The sequence below is a fragment of the Vollenhovia emeryi genome, unplaced genomic scaffold (assembly GCF_000949405.1).
Source record: "Vollenhovia emeryi isolate VEMERY1.0 unplaced genomic scaffold, V.emery_V1.0 DF939191.1, whole genome shotgun sequence".
In the NCBI taxonomy this organism is placed as follows: Eukaryota; Metazoa; Arthropoda; class Insecta; order Hymenoptera; family Formicidae; genus Vollenhovia; species Vollenhovia emeryi.
The window spans coordinates 43,517-59,171 of NW_011967175.1; positions in this window are offsets into that span (position 1 = coordinate 43,517).

Consider the following 15,655-nt stretch of genomic DNA (forward strand, 5'->3'; position numbering starts at 1 on the left):
GAATTGCGAAAAGTATGCGATACAATTTCTTCTTTCGGGAATTGGCCGCGCCACGCGGCTCTCTAGCGGCAACTTCGACAGGCTTGGGCTATCTAAAAGTTACTCCGAGTGTCCGAAATTACTCCAAAATTTCTTAAGTAAACTTTCAACTTTTTAAAGTAAACTCCCAGAGTTGAAAGATTACTTTTGAGAAAACTTAAATTTCATTTGAAGTAAATTTTCCGAAGGGTCAGCGTATCTTCTCTCGACTGCAGCTTCTTTACAAATTCCAAGTCGATTCTTTCCTAATGAAACATTTATCTCTCGTGACTTACGTTGTGGTATTTGTTGAAAAAAATTTTTTCCAGACGTTTAAAAAATTGACTGGTCGCGTAGGGTCAAATTTTACCGTTTAGGTGCATGCAAGATCCGGTATGTCCATCCGGTATGCGAAAGGAAAGAGAGGGATTGAGACGCATGTTCTTTTTTCCCAATTTTTTTGACGGTACGCGCGCATATTGTACTCGCGCGATCTCCCTCCGCAGTCGTCGCCGGGTGGTGCTAGTACGTATACGAGAAGAATAAATTGCGTGGGACGTGATGCTTATGAAGGTAATTGAGCACGTGTCGCCTCGCGTTGATGAGCTATTATAAGGATCGCCGAGAATCAGCCGTCCTTATAAAAATTGTCCGTTCGCGCGCGGGCGCGCGAACGCGTTTGACAAGGGGACATTATTACGAGAGGCGACGTCGTGCATCAGGCTTGACGGGCGCGAACGAGAGAAAATTACGCTACAAATTCGCGCTCTCGCGAGGCGAGAGGCCCGGCTGACGACTGGCGGCGCGGACAAAAGTATAGGCGACGCCCGGGAAGACCCTCAGGGTCGGCTGCCGTCAAGCGAGATAACTTCCTCCCCGCGCCATTCGAGTCCCAGGAAACCAAGTCCTGAGCTCTGTGTAATTAATTAAAAGTACAACCATACGAAATAATTCAGATTTCGAAGACTACGCCGTTTCTTACTGTTAAGAATACATGGACCGGTCTTCTCGCGACACTCGCTCGCGCGAGGCGAATACGCGGCCCTGTCTCGCCCGTGTCTTCATAAAACCGTAGCGGCCCATCTTGCGTAAATTACTCGACAGTTGTCACATGGGGTCCCTCGCTTCTCTCAGACGCCCCGTGTGATATCGCTTTGAAGTCTAAAACCAAAGAACGCGCGAGATGACTCGCGCCACGTAGGTCGGCATCGCGTGCATCCGGGACAAAGGATCAGCGAGACGTAACGTGTAATATGCAAATGCAGAAACGGAGTTCGCAACGCGCAGATGTTTTGCCGATTATGTGTAAAAGTGACGTCTGAAAAAAATTAGATTTAGGCGTTCACTCGGAAGCAATCCAGTAGGAGAAATAGTATCGTGCTCCGTAGGCTTCACTCCACGTAGATCAGTGTTTGAACTACGCGGGAATCTTACGCGTGTGATTTTTTGACTCGTGGGAATAAAGGTTGAGTGAAACGATTCATTTATCCCATGCGTGCACGTGCGTTAATCTCCCCGTTTAATTTCCACGACGTAACTTTGGGTTGTTTTCGACGTGGCTGCGACGTGGGACGCGATACCTTCTTACCTTATGGCCATTACCATCGTCGTAAAGTACGAGCCCTTAAGGGCAGCCGCGGGAAAACAATTTTTGCGGCCGTGCTTTCAGAATCAAGCCGCGCCCCTCCCTTTTTAGCTCCGTTCCGGGATTTACAAGCGGTCGTCGCGCGGAATTATTTATAATAATTGCATACACGCGAAAAAAGCTCCGCCGTTGTGCGGGTCCGTGCCGTGCGTGGCAAGTGAGCGAAAACACGCGAGTCTCCTTCTCGCACCGCGCGCATGGACCAAATGTAACGCGAGACACGCCGGGGGATTAATGCCTCGCCATTCATTACGAACTTTTGCCGTGTACGTCTCTTTTTACGCGCGATCGGCATCGGATTCGCGCGAGTGAGACAGGCGGAAACGATCGGGGGGGACAAAGAACAAGCGAATAAGCGAGAGAGAAACGTGTCGTGGAAGCGGAAGATTCGTAAAAAAAGAAATGGACGAAACTCGTAGCTCTACGAGAAATCCCGAGGGGTAAACCACTGAGGGCATCGTGGTGTACAGATTTGCGGCATTACCGCACTGAGAGAAAATTTCTCACCGGCCAAGCCAATTAAATACCTCTGTGAAGTTGGCACCTCATGTCTCAAAAAATCTTTTTTTTTTTCAGTTCTGAATACACCCCGAAGAGTTCTAGAGTTCCTTATCAATTTTAAAAATAGTTCTGGCGAATTAACGTAAAAAATTTGAAACTTGGGGATGCTAATTTCACAAAAAATGAAATCACGAAATCAGCGATAACACTAAAAGTATTGGAAATATTTAATTTTGCCATTAGGATTTCCTTTAGAACTCTTGAGGGGCTACCCAGAACTCTCAATAGAACTGCCAGAATTGTAAAAATAATTTTTTTCTAACCTTGGGGGTGCTAATTTCACAAAATGAAAACTCGAAATCAGCGATAACACTAAAAGTATTGGAAATATTATTATTTTATTCATTTCGGGCGTTTGTCAACCAAATTTCATCGGTAACTGCATTTCGTCGGATGTGCCCATAATTTAATCGGAAAAGTTAATCATCGGAAACACTAATCGGTTTATCCGATGGAAATTGTTCAGTGTAGGTCGTGTACGTGTACGTGATTTTGGTTAGCGATTTACCTCTCGAGAAAGCCTTCGGCTAAAACTGGGATGAGAGTGATCGCTATATTTTTTCGAATTGAATGTTACTTCACCCGCACAAAGTCGGCGTTTGAAGAACCGCTAGCCAGCGTTTGGATTTAGCCAGCGTGAAATTGGGGTCTCTTATTTCGGCGAGCTCGTCACCCCGCGACGTTAACTCGGCCCGGTTCAAGTCTCGGCCGCGACACGAATGCGCGCGGCGTCACGGCGACTTTTATCACCGCGAAAAACGTTCTCACGCGAAACGAGTTTTGCGCGTCCGTAAACGCCGCTCCTTCCGTTTCGGTCTTTGCTCCGCGCTCCGACGTGTCGCGCTAGTTAACCCGATTTAGCGCGTTGAAAGGAACGTGGCTTTCGGTTTTATCGCGAAGGTAGGACGCTGCCACCTTAAACAGGGCACACCTTGCCGTACGTTCGAGAGGGTGGCATGATTGAGCGATTACATAATTTCGAGCGTGTTTGCATAATTTCGTACGCTCTACTCTGATTGAAATCTCGCACGAGGTCGCTTCCCAGAACAATAACTTTGGAAAGATCGCCACAGATATTTAATGTATCGCGCGAGAACATCAGTGCCGTCGCTTGGGTCCCCCCTGGTCTGCGGCCGCAAATCATTATCTTTAATTCATCGTCAAAAACCCGCGTCAGGTAGTAATTACGATCGCGCATACGTGCGTGCACACGCGGCGTTGTGGCACGTGCGTCAGCCGGACGGGCGCCAGCACGTGCAACGCGCCGAAATGGGGTCCACGAAGAAGGCGCGAAGCGGATTGCGCGTTCACTTTTGCGGATTCCGTCTCCCTTCTTTATTAAAATATTAATGAATTTTATTCTCCGATAAACGATAAAATTCTCGGCTAAATATAGCGCGGGGCAGTAATTTCGACTGGCGTTCCCACCTATCTTGGGCCTCTTCTCGCAGCAGCTAAAGATAATAAGACCGTACAATAATACACTATTTAGAATGATAAGAGCACGCACTCGGCGTGTGTTCATTTAGAAGTTTTACTCTTAGTCTTCGACAACGACTCTCGATAATAAGATCCCCCCCCCCCGGTAAACACGGAGTGTGTCCCTCTCGGCGGACCTTCAGACCCCGAGAGAGCTTTACTTACCGAGTGCGCGGCACTCGATGATAAAACTCCCCGAGAGTGGACACTTCGCCTTAGCCTGGAGGTCCCACTGGACGGGATGGAAATATTTGACTCTTGCCCTCTCAAATACACGCACGGAAAGAGACTAACTCTTCCGCGCGCGCGCGCGCGCGCGCGCGAGCGAGCGAACGGGCGAGCGAGCAAACTCGTAAACGCACGCACGCACGCACGCATGCACGCACGCATGCACGCACGCACGCATTCACGTCGCGTATGTACCTGCGCGGGTCGCACGTGTTGTACGCCGGTATTGCCGGTGTCGCTCGGGCTTGACTTATGTGTGCAGCAGCTGCAGCACCGCAGTGTCATTGACATCGGCGGCGCACACCAGTTTCCACGTCGCGCTCACTCACGCAGCCAACCAGCCAGTCAGCCAGCCAGCCAGCCAGCCAGCCAGCCAGTCAACCAACCAACCTACCTACCCACCACCACCATTACCACCCGGCTCTTGTCCTCCTACCGATCGTACATTACACGCGAGGACGATTATAGCCCCGGCATGCTAACCGGCTGGCTGATGTTCGCTGTTCGCGCTCGCGCGCGATGATCCTCCCGCCCCCCTTTTCCTCCTCTCGTTTCTTTAAACTTACTTCGCGAATTCGCCTCGGACTATCTTAAGGGCTCTCTCCTCTTTTGCTCGTCTCGACCTTCCGAAATTATGCGCGGCTACCGATCTCGAAACTGTAACGGTTCCGTGCCTAGTATCCGCGTTATCAAGTTTGCGACGCTAGAAAGAGATTCTTCCCTCGGGTCCTTCCTATTTTTTTCCTCTCTTATCGTTTATCTTCCCTCTATTTTATCAGCTCTGTCGGCTGAGGGAGTTGCACGTCCTCCTCGTCGAATTAAGGGGCCCCGCGCGCATGAGTGTGGGTGACACACGGGTTCCTTTCCTTTTCGGGCGGCTTGGACGGCGGTGATTTATTCCGGCGCATCCGAGTGTACTTTGTACTTTTCACGACACCGACTCGCGCGCTGTCATCCGAGCGTATGAGAAATTCCGTTCGAATTGAAAACGACACAACGTCGTGTTCGGCGAAAACGGAGCGCGGAGAAGTTTAAATTGAGATTTTATGTTGTAACGACCGCGTTCAACTTCTTGCGACGAGACCTATTATAAATTCGAATGTACATATGATAAAATACTTCCGGGTGTGTCAGAGGGACACTAGGACTCTGTCTGCATAAAATATTTCAAGTCCTTCGACGTTTTTTATGATGGGAGTCATTAAATGCAAGACTCAATTGCTGCCCACGATGGTAAGGAAAGCGAGTAGGCAGTGGGACACAAAATTTTCTGAGGCAAACTCGATGAGGCGAATCGAGGCGAGTGCCGAGGACGTAGTAGAAAACACGCCGACGGATAATTTAATATGGAAATGGCGCGTCACGAATATAATTTCGGAGGGGCATTGCGCAGAGATGGGAGGCAATGCGAGACATGAGACGAGAGCGACGAGGATAACATTGGATGATTTATACCGAGCGATTATCCGGAGCGAACGAAAGTAGATTACACAATTTCTCTCGTCTCTCAATGCCTCCGTTTTTTAGAGGCATTAATTCCGAATGATGGATACAGGCGGTCCCGTTCCTCGAAACACTGGGAGAGAGACGCCAGTGACACCGCGATGGGATACGAGTCACGTGTCAAACGCCTGATACTAACTCGGGGCCTCTTTCTCCAGGAGGTCGTCCCGACTTTAGGATTCCACGCATCTCACGCGGACAAGCTTTCCGAGGCTTACAGGCGATCATTTTTCAAGCGTTTCTTCCAGTTGCCACGCTCGGCTTTCTTTCTCGCACTCGGCGGAGTCAGTCACGTCTAGTCACCTCCTGCCAGTCCGGGGTGTCTTCCTTTAGTCGCTTTCTTTCTCCTCTCGCCTCGCGCCTGACTTCGCATCTCCGGCCGAGCTGCCGTTCCTGTTATTCTTATTTCCACGCTGACTCTCTCTTCTGCCTCTATCCTTTCTCCCCCTTTGCTCTTGCTCCTGTTTCATCTTTCCCTACGCTGCACCTCCTCGCTCCCTTCTGCCGTCGTCCAAGTCTATTCCCATTCGCCGAGCGCGATAGTGCCCCAGCGCTGCCGGAACTGGTCCATCGGGGAAAGATTCTTCGGTAAGGCAGGTCGAATCGGAGAACCGCGACTTTAATCTCGCTGCCAGTGCACATTCCGGATTCCAACGACTCCTACCGTTGACGAGGTCTCCTCTCGCGAACCGTATCGAACATCGAACGATAAAGATTTCCCGACCGCGACGGCTGCGATTCGCGTGGCCTTTCCACGCGCGTCCCGAGATAAATAAATGTCTCCGGCACCTGCCTCTTCAGCCTTCGACGCACAGTATAGTCCGGCGTTGCATCACAAATTATTTTCGCCCGCGGTGCGTGATGCAACTTCTAGAAATACGCGTCTGCACGCCGCGGCGCGTTCTACGCCAATCGTCGCGCCGCTTAGTTTTAATTAATTCGTAAACTCGGATCCGATTAATCCTTACGCAAAGCGCAAAGGGGGATTAGTCGGTTTGAAAGAACAAAGCTTCCGCGAAAGGTTCTCAACGCGGAACGGGACGATTTGGAAATTACGAAACCGGTTTGCCGCCGTTCCCCGCTGCCGAGGGAGTTATTGAATCGTCGAATGTGCCGGTGCATTGTTAACCAGGCCGAATGGCAGTCCTTTGTCCCAGATGAGCACGTTTCACCCGCGCGACGTATCATCATTGGCACCGGCGGTGAATTCGAGAAATTCCGGCCCGTGTGCCATCGCCAAAACGGTCACCGGAGTGCTCGAGTTACCCTCCTCCCCTCCCGCCAATGAAAACCTGCCGTTTTTCTTCAATAATTGCGATCCGAGATATATTTCTATTCGGGAGGGTCGCAATCGACTTTTAGATCGCGAAAAGCTTTTAAACACGAGAGTCTTAAATTCAGTCAACTTCCCGACACAATTTATCCACGTGACACCGCGGGGGCAACTCGTTTCCTCGAGGGCGCGAAACTTTATTTCGGAAGGGTGAAGACGGCCCTGGCGCTGCAATCAGCTGGTCCAGTCCCGGCACTGTTGCCAGACGTATCCTTCCGCCGTCGGAGGCTGTCCCATGCCTTTTTTTGCTTTATCCGAGTCTTCTATATTCGCATCTACAGAAGTGCGTGCGCCGACACGCACGAACACGCTCGGGTGCCCTCGCACATGCACGCGGTCGTGTACATAAATGGTCGTCGTATCCCGCCCCATCTCGTCCCTTTATATATACACGCGCACACACTGTATATCCCACTCGGCGAATTCTTCTGCGAACGATTTTTGCGTGATTATCGCGAATTCTACTTAAGCTATTTATTTTGCCTTCAACGCATTGTCATTTATCATGCGTTATAAACGCGTCTGCGAATTCACGAGTGACACGTACGCGTTCGATACTGAAAGGAGCAGTGCAATCGCTGGATGTTACAATGTCCGTAATACGCACGGTGTCTTCTTCATACATTGAGAGCTCGAGGCTCCGAGAGAGAATCGCCAAGTCCTCGCGGACGGCTTCAGCCACTCGGGACGGACGCGAAACAATTTGCGAACGGATGAAAAAAAAGAAATTGGACGGAATACGCGCACGTTCTAATCTCCTGGGAAGATCCTCGGGGATCTAAAATTCCGATTCGGTCGCGATATTTCGCAAAGAAAAGCCCTGGTTTACGGCGCGCGGCGGCGCGCAGGGACCCCCGTGGAAAGAGAAGTCGCGCGGCGCGCGCAACGGTCCTCTCGCGGGAGTTCCCGAGTGATTCTCGTATACCCGCGTGTCAATGTGTGCGTGCACGCTTGTGACTTCCTGTCGGAGGATTATTGGCGTGAAATAAAGATTGCACTCCGCGCGCTCGTGCGTGCGGAGAAGGAACGCGCGATGCGTGGGATAAGAATGCGATACTTGCATACGTCTCTCCGTATCGGTCCGCGGGAGAGATTGAACCTTAATTTTTTTCTCTTCTTCAATCCGATACCGCGAGCTTATCTCTGTATTATTATTTAAGTGAGTCGTGACGCTCGCTTTACCGATATTACATATCCTAATTGCCGTGTCGGTGGGCAACTTTTGCGATACATCTGACATTTTTAAACGCGGCTGTAACCGGATATTCCTAACCGAGTTCACGTCCGTCTTTGACGTCCTTTAACGTCCTTTAACGTCAGCTGTACAGGCCTCCTTTAGTGAAATTTCGGCCAAGTTATTGCGACATTCCGCCGATTTGTGGGGGGGAAGTTTCTAACTGCTTTCCGTGACACGATTCGCCCGTTTAATTCACCGCTAATGACTCCGCGACGGCGGGGCCGGGCAAAACCCGTCCGACTTGCGGCCAGCGTCTCCTTTTTCCCCTATTTTCAGCGCGTTACTTTCACGTGGAACAGACTTTTAAGCCGTTTCGCGTCCGTTTATGCAACGCCCCGTCGACTCTTCACGGTCGTGATACCCGCGGTAAACGGCCGCGCCGCACTCGATGCCTCCGCGTGGAAGTAGTACAAGGAGCCATCGGGTGTTTCAGCGTTTTATGGAAAACATCGCCGACGCTATTTATTTATTTCCCACGGGGGAACCGGACGCCCCCCGCCCCACCTCAAAATTACGTAAGAACGGAAAACCGATTTTCTGCTAACCGTCGCGTGATATTCCTTTTCCAAAGACCGAGTTCTTTCTCCCGTCGAATGCAATGATAGAAATTTTCCAGCCTCGAAAGTACTCGCGACTGTATCTTCCGCTTCGGCAGCTTCACAATTGCGATAACAGCGATTGTACGATAGGTACGAATACTTTGCGAGAAATTTATGTTTTCTCCGATAACAAGTGTCTTGAGAGAGGTCCTCTCGCGTCTTTAGAAACGCCTCTTAGTTTATGATTGCGACGCAAATGTTTTACGAGTTGTTTATTACGCAACGCTTGATCGCGAAACGCAGTCGTAAAGCCTCGGTATAATATTGGCTGATAATGCGCTTAGGGTGCAACAGACTGCAGGTTGAATGTAATACGGCGGTGTGCGGCGATGACGATATTTTTCTCGCGTTTTTCCACTGCGCCTGCTGTCCCGCGGCCGATCGATCGCGGGACAAAGCCCTTTGCCGCCAGGCGAAATAGTTCGGCACTTTGTGCGGGCACGTTGCTGGTATTTACGAAATTTCGGCCGTTCCGAGCGTTGCATCGGCTTTGTTACGCATTGCATGTTTCGTGACAATTGCATCTTGCAATATTACAATTTCTGTTCGTGGCTTGCGAATGAATCCAAGTTCTCATATTATCTTTTCTGGCATTTTTAAAGTTAACTCGTTTTACCGTGAAATATCTTGTAAACTCACGGTGTACTCGGTGATTGCGAGAAACGGACGTAAAACTTAACAGTTAAAGTATACGACTGTTGTAAACCACTTCGCAACTATTACACACGCGATATAAAATAGTTATTAAATCTTGCGTTATTAGACGTTTTCATTTTACATGTCACAAAAGTCGTATCACTGATAAATAAAGATGGATGGATTATGAAAACTTGAAAGAGAAACCGATCTGCGCTGTAGAAATAAATATAATCAGCGTTATTCCTTATTAACTCAATTACTTGAAAGTAAAATGCTACTTGATAGTAAAATATTTTATGTTTATGAGGTGCATGAAAGAAAATTTCGAAATCTTGCTTGCCAGTAAAATAATACGCATTTAATCTTGGAAACGTAGCGACCGGATATTTCGAAAAGTATGTACGAAAGGGGCAGAATAACGCGACGCAACTAAATTAACAATAATTCTTTATTGCGTTTTATAGATAATTAATTTCTGTCTCTCATAGACGCCGAGAGTACAGAAATATTTCGCTCCAATCTCTGTTACGGACACGGCGGCAACGGAATTGTGGCCATGTTTAAAGCCACGTTGAATTGTCAAACAGATATTTATCGTACAGATAAATTATAGTAATGCGCAGAATAATTTGAATATCCAGAGGAATAATTGTTGCACGCGAAATAATTATAAATAATCGTGCAAGCAAGAAATGAAATAAAGTAATAATTTACCCATTTCATGGTTGCTCCGTCGTCGCTCGATGCCCCCCGGGCTTCCTCCTCTTACTTAGATACACCATCGCACTCGTGCAACACAGCACTCGCCAAACATATTTAATTACGATTGCACGTACCAGTCGTTTGAATAATCCCGCGGCGTTTTACACGAGACCCCCGATGCCAATCGTACGCGACGCGCACTTGACAATTACACGTCGCGGAATCGAAATCTCGTCGAAACGGGATCGCGAAAGAAGATACGAAGCTCCGTGACTGGGGCTCGACACCCCGCGAATCTCGCAAACCAACACAGCGAACACAAAATGAAATCAAACGGCGGAGAGAGTTTTAACGAATCGCGGATGAAGCAAACTTTATAATTGCCAGCCCTTATTCATTCCATTCTTTAATGAAACGAGTAAATCGCGCGATTTATCTACAATAACGTTGCTCCGCGTGTTTTTGTGTTGGGACGGTTACAGTTGCGGTGTGGCGTCGTGTATACAAAGTCACGTACGTACACAAGGTCGCCGCGTTATCACTCGCGCCAGTGAGACTCGAGCCGCCGAAGCGTAGCGTCAGTATCTCCTGGTCCGTCGTCGTGGCGAGTAACGGGAGACGAGCGCGATTATTTTCTACGGACAATTAGCCTCTATTAGCACGTGCGCTTAATTAACAACTATAAATCTCGCGACTGTGTTTTTAAGCAAGTGTTACGCGTGATTTTACGCTCGTACCTTTCGATCGCGAACGAAACGTCGCGCGTATGAGACTTTGAATCAAGCGCGATACATTTAGCTAATAGATTTATTACTCTTGTAACTCGGGTCGTATTCTGATACTCGCGTGCTACGTTCGTACACAATTTGCGATTTGATAAAACCATCTCCCGTAATTTTGAGACCGTATTGTTGTTGTGTTAATTAGCGAGATTCATGGGTGTCGAACGGATGATAGACGTGGATGATAGACGAGCGGCTAATAATCGAAGTTTGTATCTTTTTCGCATTAATCTTCCATAATAATGGACGCATAGTATAATGCGCGTCGCGTGCGATTAACGTTGAGAGGCTCGCGCAAAGCGCCGATGATTATCCTATTCCGGTGATTATTACTGCGTAATCGTAATTAAACGTTTCGCGAGTGCTGTGTTTGTGTGAGTGCAACGAGTGCGCGATGAATTCGAGAGGAGGAGGAGGCCTGGGGGGCATCCGGCGACGGCGGAGCCGACATGGGGTAAATTATTATTTTATTTCATTTATCGCATGACCATTTTACGTGCGGGCAACAATTATTGGATACTCATTATTCTGTACCTTGCTATAATTTATGTGTATTTCTGTTTGATAGTTCGACGTAGTTTCAACATAATCGCACGCTCCGCCGCTTCACATCGTACCCGTAAGAGACATATTCTTTCTTATTTTCTTAAGAGATAATATAGATCTCCGAAAATTATATTAAATACGCATACGCACAGTTGGAAAATTTGTATTGGTTAAAAAAAATGCCGGTTAAAATTTTGGTGTTAAATGTTTAACACATTCGTGTGTTAGTTTAACTTGCTCTTGCGTTAATTCACCTCAAATGTAAAATTATTAAAATAACTGAAAAGAAATATTGAAACAACACAACGTGTACTTATTTTTAAACTGACACAATACATTAGTAACAAAATTTATCTGTTAAAATTTACGGAATAAAACGCTGATTTTATTCTATTTAATATAAGTGAGTGTTTTCGAACGGTTGACTTATTACATTTGTAAAATGTAAAAATTACATTTTTTTAAATCCACTTTGTCATTAAAAGTATGTGAATTTTACACCAAATTTATTTCAAATAATTTTGAGATTTGTATTTATTTTGTGTTAAAATATTAAAGCATTAGTGTGATTATTTAACATATTCATATTATGTTAAATTAACACAAAAATTTGTGTGGACCGTTTGGTACATGTGATATCTGTAAACTTTAATACGAATTTTTCAACTGTGCGTGGCGTATATATGTGTACATATGTGTGTGTAGAAAGTGATTTAAAAGAATTTAATCTAGATAAATGTAATGTCTCAGATCTATTATCTTGGGATGGATTTAAGCTCTAGAACAAATTGGTATATTTAATCTTGGATATATACAATTGTCAATTTATTAAATATTATATTTTAAAGAAACTTAATTGTGAACATCATGAAGGTATAATTAATAATTTTACTATGTTTGCAACGTAACTTTTGTCAATTTTTACGTTAAAAGAATATTTTCTCTCTCTTTTTCTCTGTCATTGCTGGAATATAAAAGTTTTGCTTAATTCCTATTTTTTACTTTTATATCTACAAAAAGTAAAGAAAAATATATTTATAATTATTTGTAGAACACAGCAGGGAATAATTGCTAATTTTATTGTGCTTTACTTTCTCTTTCCCATATATTTTTCAAGTATTTAATTTGGTTGCAAGAAATGTTGTACAAATGAGCAAGCAAACATTAAGAAATTTTCTTCAATATGCGCTTCAAAAGGGCTAGTAATTATTAAGCTACCTTTTATAATAAATAAGTCAATTTTTGTTCTAATTTTTTGCAGTCTATATCCATCCTGATTTATTAATAGTTCGATTTTATATTTTGCCCAGAGACATTTAATGATACGCAATACAATCACTATCTCTCACTGCGTACACATCACAGAATGTTCTGTAGTCGTATATCTTTAATGACGTCCGATTTCTCGGAGGTAACATTTAAATATAATTATATAGAGTCGTCTGTATCTCGTAGCATAAAACTTAATCGTATCTTTTACGATGAAACACTTTTCGATATGATATGTCTGTGCAACGATTATAAATACCTGGGTTGAAAGCCTCAAATCGAAGAGCGCTGAAATTAAATACTGCCCAATAGCGCTGTGAGGCAAGTTCCGAGGCAAGCGTCGGAAAATTTAGATCTTGAATAAATATTAGTTCGCGACGGACGATCCTAGCATACCTCTCTCATTACGCAGCATCTCGTCTCGGGCTACGACGAGAGATAGAACCGTCGATGAAAATGTGTACGCCGCGCAAACGCGCGCGCGGCGCTCAAATTTCGGAAGCAGGTGGTTAAAGCGTTTGAACCGGTAAGCGAACCCGGCTTCCTCTCTCTACCTTCGGGCGCGGTAACCACTCGGTCACGAACGACCGGCACAAAGGCTTCTGGCTTATTCCGCCGAGCGACTGGCCGTCGTCTCGAAGACGGGTTTCTCACATGGAGAAAATCGACGACCTTCTTCGATTATAGATCACGTAGAGTTATCGCGGTAAGTCACGAGGAGCGACACGAATTCTTTTATCGCGCGATAAATTTATCGATGAAAAAAATTTTGAGGTGTAGAATCGGGAGGTATGTAAAAGTCGTTTCCACTTAACAAATAGTGCGTCCGCGCACCATAAACATAAATCCTGCGAATTTTAGAATTAGAATTTTATTCAAACGAAACTAAAGCCTTAGGGGATACACGCGTGACATCATCCGCATTTGTCTCGACTTGATAAGCATCTCACGAGCGGACGCATCCGGAACCGACTTAAGAATGACACGCATACATTTACGTGCATTGTTTCGAAACTCGGAGGAAGCGAGAACGATCATTACGCCTTTTTTTTGTTTCTGAAAGCCGCCCGAAAGAATTGATGGGGTTAATTATCCGTTCATAAATCGCAGTGGACATTCCGGTCGGCTAATTGCGCGCCTTTGCTCAAACTTATTGCGTATGCATAATTATGTAAATACTTCGTACGGTTCCTTTCGAACGCTTCCTCCTTCGCCGTGAGATCGTAAAGCTTTGTCCCGCGGGCGCGGTCGATTTCAATAATTACGCAAGCAAGAACAAGAGGACAAATCGAGGAACGGCGCTTTTCCAATCTAACCGTCGTTCGACTGATTGTTATCGGCTTTCGGGAGTTGGGCATTTTGTACGAAGCGCCGCGGCGGTCCGGTCCCAATTAATGTCCGGCCCAGGGCCAGGACCGGTCAGAACTGCTCTCTCCCTCTCTCTCTCACTCTCTCTTTTTCTTCCTCTCTTCCACTCTCGCTTCGTCGGTCGGGTTATTAGTACGGCCTATTGTCCACGATTGCCGTGGCCGGGACGGTGATCCATAACCATCGTTGCTGGGAACACGAAGGATGTGCCGCCGCGTCCGCGTCCGCGGGCGTAGGGCTGGCGTTACACCGCGAGCGAAGGTCGACTCCCGTTGTGGGCGAGTGTGTAAACCCGACGTTACCTGTTTGCCCGGCACCGGTATCCGGGTGGTTGGTGGTGGTGGTGCTCTGTGGTCGCGCGTCCGGACGGACGGACGGAGAAACGTATCGAACGTATTAAATGTGCAAAACGCGAGGCACAGGATGCTGCGTAATTTTCATCCTCCTCCTCTCTCTCTTTCTCTCTCTCTGTCTCTCTTTTTCGCCGCGTCTCCTCTCGGGGAATCGGCTGCGTGACTCCGGACGATTACGTGCCGTTTCGTACGTTTCGAGGATACGGGGCGTTATTTTAATCGGCGGTGTTCGCCGGATGTCGCAAATCGGCGCGTTATTCGACGACGCGCCTCCGGGATATATCTCTTTCCTCCCCGTTCAGATAAATCGGCACGTCGTCATTGTAACGCGCCGGGCATGGGCACATTCGGCACATCCGCTCGCCCTGCTCGCTCCCCCCCGGTTCCTTGCCCTCGCGCGTCGTCGTCGTCGTCGTCGCCGCCGCCGCCACCGATATAGCAACCTTGTCACGCAGGGGTATTAAATAATTAAGTGCATTAACCGGTCGATCGTGTTTGCGCCAAGTTCGCGCGGTCCTCTGTCTTGTTTGGCGTATCGCTAATATGTCTCGCGTGATCGCTATTGATTAATGGACATTGGACGCGTGTTCGGCGGTGTGTCTTAAGTTGGTGACTGCACATTTTTTAGTACGATTACGTTTAGCGATCGAGAGAAGAATGACGTGCGCGTTAATGTACGAAACAATTGCAAAACTGTGTAAACTTGTTGAACAAATGTGTGCTAAGAGACCGAGTTCGCTGCACTCGCGTAAAAGTCAACGGATTATCCAGTCCGTAACGAGACGTCGCGAGTAGAGACGCGTGAAACTGGTGACGCGCATCGTCGATTCCGCGCGCACCGACACCGCGATTACGTAAGTAGATACGTTGATATTAGAGATCGAGAGTTCCTTGTCGTGGGTCAGTGAGAGAAAAGTCATTGATACCTTTCACCAGCCGTTGACACACTCGTTCGTGATGGCCAACGGCGCGCTTCTTGTACAAATATTGCGTACGAGTGCCCGCTCGTTCCACGTGACCGGAATAGACACGAGGAATGGGAACACGCTCAAGTGTCTCACGATAATTCGCCTGCCGCTCGTGCCAATTTAATTCGGGATATGAAAATTCGAAGATCCGCAGAGTAGCAACATTTATATAACTTTCCGACAGTAACGAATTTAAGCGGGGCCTCCCTGTAGGATTTGTACGCGATTCTCCACGGTGTGGTGAAAATTTATCTTTCATCTCCCCGGGACTTTTACCGATAACACCCGCGGGTGGGAGTTCGTTATTCCTAGAGGTTCCGATAATGCTGCATCGAGGCTGCAATCGCCATTACGCCTTTGTGCTAAGCAAAGAGAGCCGCGGTGAGCCTATAGCTCTCTTAATGACTGGTTGTTTAAAAATAAAA